The sequence below is a fragment of the Schistocerca cancellata genome, chromosome 2 (genome assembly GCF_023864275.1).
Source record: "Schistocerca cancellata isolate TAMUIC-IGC-003103 chromosome 2, iqSchCanc2.1, whole genome shotgun sequence".
Classification (NCBI taxonomy): Eukaryota; Metazoa; Arthropoda; class Insecta; order Orthoptera; family Acrididae; genus Schistocerca; species Schistocerca cancellata.
This window is the reverse complement of record NC_064627.1, coordinates 195562226-195568225: the sequence shown is the minus strand read 5'-3', so window position 1 is coordinate 195568225 and position 6000 is coordinate 195562226. Positions and strand designations below refer to the sequence as shown.

General features: G+C 44.4%; 1 protein-coding gene across 2 annotated transcripts in view; it reads left to right on the top strand.

Annotated features, from left to right (window-relative positions):
- Window positions 1-3356: 3356 nt before the first annotated feature.
- LOC126144425 (uncharacterized) overlaps window positions 3357-6000 on the top strand; it is an 88060-nt gene continuing 85416 nt past the window's right edge. For both annotated transcript variants that reach the window (XM_049915491.1, XM_049915490.1), the window contains exon 1: window positions 3357-3459. The gene's annotated coding sequence lies outside the window, so the exon portion shown is untranslated. The remainder of the gene's footprint in view (window positions 3460-6000) is intronic.

Genomic DNA, 6000 nt, shown 5'->3' with positions numbered 1-6000 from the left:
AGCATCAAATGTTATCCTAATTATTACACCGAGGGAGATGACGCACTGATTAGTACACTGGATTCGCATTCGAGAGGACGACAGTTCAAATCCTCGCACGGCCATCCCGATTTAGGATTTTCGTGATTTTCCTAAATCACTTCAGGCAAGTGCCGGAACGGCTCCTTTGAAAGGCCACGGCCGACTTCCTTCCCCATCCTTCCCTAATCCTATGGGTCTGATGATGTCGTTGTTTGGTCCCTTCCCCAAATCAACCAACCAACTAATTAGTAAAAACGTAATAGGAATATAAACTTTTCATTAAGTCTCAGTCCCCTTGGGCTCAAATTTACCCTCTGGCCCACCTTACCTTGCGCAACATTGGAGAATATGGCACATGTGTGATGGGGCACAAGCACATTTTGCTACTGACTGAAAACGGCAGCGAAAGCGTTAAGATGTAACAAAATGGATAGGCAGCTCATAGCCTGTGCCTTGACCACCAACGCCACCTGACGTTTGCCATGTTGTTATTTCTGTCTGCCATCACCTAGAAGATTGAGTGTGCAGCACTCCTGCTGATATGGTTGAAGTAGCGCAGCAGAGAGTTGTACAGCCTTGTCAGTATTCATTGAATGATCCGGGGTGTTTAAAAGAAATAATACTCACTGCAGAGATGAGTGCGGTATTGTCTCTAAATATGAGCAGACGCGTATGCAACTGTACTGTGAATTGTACCATGTAACCAGCTAAAGAAGTGTTGTATTTCTTGTTAAGGTGCGCCTTGGGGAAATTTGAGTCAATTAGATGGTGACTTATTCGAAAAGTCTACTTTTAAAATTCATTTGCACTAATTCGGACAATATTTCATACTGTGTCAGTGTTGGTTCATAACCACAGTTATGTCGCGAATGGCTAATTTGCGGACCCATGAATACTGGAAGATTTTTGCTACTGACATATATTTTCGCACGTGTCACTTTTCGCTTTTGGCGCTCGTCTCAGCTAGGGGCACCGAAATTCTTGTGTCGCTTGGAACTTAACGGACCCTACTTTGGCGCAAATTCAGAGAAAAAATTTACGAAACTCGAACTCGACTTGAAGCCTATCGTTTAGTACTTTGAGCTAACGCCGTTGTTCAATGGATGGCATTTTTATATTGTATTCGACAGGTTGGTAAAACTTTGCAACTCCATTGATCGAGACTGTGTGACAAGGGGAATCTATTAGAGCAACTTTTGTTACATCCACGTATCAACGTCAAATGTGCGAAAGATCAGCAAAATCAACGACACACTGGATGTAAGCTCCCCTTGATAGTTATTTTTCCATAATCTTGCTTTACATTTTGAACACCCTGTAACATTTAAAGTACACAGATTCACAGTAATGCTGTCTACTCAAAGGGGTGTCTCTACCCAGTCGAGGCTGCTGCGTTTCGTTTCCGGAAGATGAAGGCTATGGTTGTGCTATGTTGTGCATGTAGTACCACCCGTCTGACTTCAGAATACGCTAGGGGATTTCGTGAAGATGAGGAATTGTGGTTGTGGTGCGTTTTCAGTGTGTAAGCTTATTTTCAGTGTGTAAGCTTATCCTTGTGTGTGTGTGTGTGTGTGTGTGTGTGTGTGTGTGTGTGTGTGTTGAAACATCCCCTTAGAAAAATTTATACATGACTGTGCCTAACCTGACACACAATATTATTTAGCGCAACGCAATCTGACTTTCAAAAATCCCTACAAAAGAATGGCCCTAACTAACATTAACCTATACCTTTCACAAATCACTTACCTCACAAAAATCTTCATTACTCGAACTACTGCAGTACAGCGAGCGCCACTTCTGCCAGCTAAATAAATGATTCAAACTACTGAAGGCACTAACTACTGATAGGGATAGTTAGCAAATGAAAGATTTTAATAGAGAGCAAACGATGTATTTACCTTAATATCATCAAAAGTCATAATATATGTAATTTCAAAACTCCGCCATTTCCTTCTACACATCCACCACTGCTGGCGGCTCACCTCCAACTGCGCAACGCTACGCGCTGTTCACATCCAGCTGCCGCTGCCCAACACTACAATGGCAGACAACAATGCAAACTAGCCACAGACTGCACACAGCACAGCCAGTGATTTTCATATGGAGCGCAACGTAACGTTGCCAATAAGAAAACATAAACAGCCTACTTACATAGAGAAAACATAAACAGCCTACTTACAGTGTGTGTGTGTGTGTGTGTGTGTGTGTGTGTGTGTGTTATTGGTCCCTAAAGCGTGGCGTAAGGGCTACTTTTGGGCGTTTGTGAGAAGCTTCTGGTGGTTCTCGTCCTAAATTTTGACTAGAAAGTGGAGCTTCGTAAAATTTGGTGGATTTAACCTGAAAAAGTGTTTATATGGTGGGATGGCCTAAAAGTCTCTTATATGTGTTGGGGACAGATACGCCAGCATCTGAGATGACACGGAAAACTTTGTTCTGGAGACGCTGCAGTCTTGTTAGTGGTATGTCTGACGTCATAGTTACCACTTGCAAACCATACAAGATGACCGAAAGTGCGAGCTGGCTCCAGAGGAGTAGTTTGCACTGAACTGTTAGTCCGTCACCTTTCAGGAGGGGACACAACCTACAGAAAAGTGCGAAAAAATGTTAAAATGTGTGTGAAATCTTATGGGACTTAACTGCTAAGGTCATCAGTCCCTAAGCTTACACACTACTTAACCTAAATTATCCTAAGGACAAAAAAACACACCCCCGCCCGAGGGAGGACTCGAACCTCCGCCGGGACCAGCCGCACAGTCCATGCTGCAGCGCCACGGACCGCTCGGCTAATCCCGCGCGCAGAAAAGTCCGCAGCCTTTGTTTGCTGCACTGGTGAGATGCTTGTTCCACGTTAGGCGTCGATCAATCTCAAGGCCCAGGTATGCTACAGAACTCCTCCAAATCAATTTCGTGCTGTCAATGGCGAGTTGACGATCAGGGAGCTTGATTTAGGGGGTAAAATACATCGCCTGGAACATTTTGGGGTTGTTCGTTATCTTCCATCGATTACACCACTGCGTAATCTTGTCCAGATGGTGCTGGAGGTTGCGACGTATTTGGAGGAGGCTGCGACTACTTACGTAAATGGCGGTTTTCGGAAGAGATGCAAGAAAGTGTAATCTTTTGCTCAGCTAATTGAAACGTCCGTCCTTGAAGTCGAAACTTATCAGTACCTGCTGCAGGATGAAGTGCCGCACAGCTGACGAGGGACCAATAGGTATTACGTCACACAACTACGTCGCGAGCCAGCGGGCACCGCCGCCGCGAAGAGAGTGGATCCGCGCATGCGCAGAAGGCCCCTCCTACTTCGCTACAAGAGGCGGTCGCGCACGTGGGTTGTGCAGTCGCTGGTAACCCGGCACAGACAGGCGCCGCTGGACTCGCATTGCATTCTACTGACCGCTGCAGCTCTGAGAAGCGTCGGTACTACGCTAGTTCCAGGTTAGACATCGTGACCTACGGTTAATACACATAGTCTTAAGATAATGTACTTTCCTTTTTACAGGAGTTCCATTTTATCTCTTCTAATGGCTTTTTTTTTTAATCTGCAATCTCTCTGCCTGTCTGACGGAACTGTGAGTTATACTGAAGAGCAGCTTCATAACTCAGCCAGTTCTCAGTTTCAGAAACTGTCAACAGCATATCGTCCTTTTTTAGCTTTTCTGTATTTCCCTTTACCGATCACGAAAACTGACAACGGCCGGGAGAACTGTGTGCTTACCTCATGCCCCTCCGTACCCACATCTGGTGACGCCTAAGGTTGAGGACGACACGGCGGCCGGTCGGTACCGTTGGGCCTCCAAGATCTGTTCGGGAAGGTGTTTGTTTTTGTATTTCTCTTACATTAGATATTCCGTCAGTAGCCATCCCGTCAGAACCAACATCTCAAAATGGTTACTGAACTGCGAGGTAATTTAATGCGCAAGCCCTCGTGAGGGAACTTTAAACTTTGAGCAATACGTTTCTATGGCCAGCCAAGTAACTTTTATCGAATGCGGCACATCAAAGTGACACAGATACATGAGACAGCTTTCAACATAGTCATCAAGCCTGTGTAAAGCAAGACAGAAGCCGCTCCATGGTTGTGGAAGCGTTCGTACGCTGCTGTGTGAACGTCCACGTCGTAGGGAAAATTCTCCCCCCCCCCCCCCCTCTCCGCCCCGTCCCGCAGACACAGGTTTTTTTCTCCAGTGTCTGCGCATTGTCGTCTGTGGACGAAGTCTGTGTCCTTCCTTCCAGCTCAGAATCACCATCAACAGTGTGGCCTTGGTTGAATTTTTGTGGCCGGCCGGTGTGGCCGAGCGGTTCTAGGCGCTTCAGTCTGGAGCCGAGCGTCCGCTACAGTCGAAGGTTCGAATCCTGCCTCGGGCATGAATGTGTGTGGTGTCCTTAGGTTAGTTAGGTTTAAGTAGTTCTAGTTCTAAGGGACTGATGACCTCAGAAATTTGGTCCCATAGTGCTCAGAGCCATTTGAATTTTTCGCATTATTTCACATCGTATGGATACTACATCGCATTTGGTCCATATACCGTCAAAATTTCACGGTGAATCTATGTGAAATTTAAACGTTTTGCTCACAGCAACCATACCGTGTCGCGGACTTCGACTTTGTAGTAAATGTCCAGTTGCCACGCCTCTTCATTCACTCACTGTGATGCACCTGTTATCAAGCAGAAATGTGTCTGCGGGAAAGGCAGAAAACTTAATGTCTTCTGACAATGTGCCGCCCGTGTTGCGCAATGGTCTTAGCGTGTGACGACGTATGAACTTACATTCTGAAGCCCCTACGTATAGCATATAGCACGATATCGAGAAAGCTGTGAATCAAGCTAGCATTCGAAGCTACAACTGTCGATAGCCACGAGATAGTTGGCCAGACTGCCGTCAACAGCTGCGTCAGTAGTTTTACTGCTTCCGGGATCCTTAAAAATGCTATGATGAGTCGCTTCCTGTTCTTATGCACCAACAATAGACTATAAAACGATAATTTTATGAGTGGGGAATAACATGGAGAAAAGAAAAGATGGCATGATGCCGACTATTTGGCACCGAGTGCACATGCAACTTCCTTTTCTAAAACTGAATTTTTCAGTTATATTCTAAAAAAATGAGTCACAACTTCAGAAAAACTGTAAGTCTTCTCTAGAATTATCATGTGGGAGGGCTTCGACCAGCAGCAGCACTTGCATTTTTAAAAACTTCTTGGTGCTACCTCCATTGAGTTAATTGCATTTTTCTAACGAATTCCCAATGTTTTTTTCTCTCATAAATTAAATTTGTATGAGAATCTGTTTAAAACGCCTTTGTAGCACAGATGACTTCTTCATTCTACAAATATTTGTTCCCTCTGAACCGGTTTTCTGGTGTTGGGAAACAGAATAACGTGAACCTGGAAAAAAAATATATATATATATATATATGCCTGTATCTTCTCACATCTTTTTCAACTCAACATCGAAGTGGCTTACAATATGCGCAGTAAGAGCCACACTCGTGGTCCGAAAAGATGGTGTTCATCACTTTTCCTGCCAATTAATAGTATCACTTTTGTTAACAGACTTCACCATCACCTACTAAAGGTTGTAACCGCGGTTTTGTGTCAAAAAAGTAAGGTGTATCTGTATTTCGTGTGCAGTCACGTAACGTCGCTATAGCTCTCTTTGATTATTGTTGTCTTGGTCTTCAGTTCGAAGAGTGATTTGAGGCAGCTCTAGACGCCAATCTGTTCTGTGCAACTCTCTTCATGTCAGCATAATTTTCTTTTCTCGTCAATTCGGATCAGTATCTACCCATTAGTTTTTAGATCTATCCATCAGATCTTCAGCATTCTTCACTACCACCACATTTCGAAAAGTTTGTGTTCTCTTCTTGTGTGACCTGCTTAACGACTGTTTTTCACTTCTGTACCACGCTACACTCCAGACAATTGCCTTCAGAAAATATTACCCAAACTTAAAATTTAGAGTCGATGTAAAGAAATTT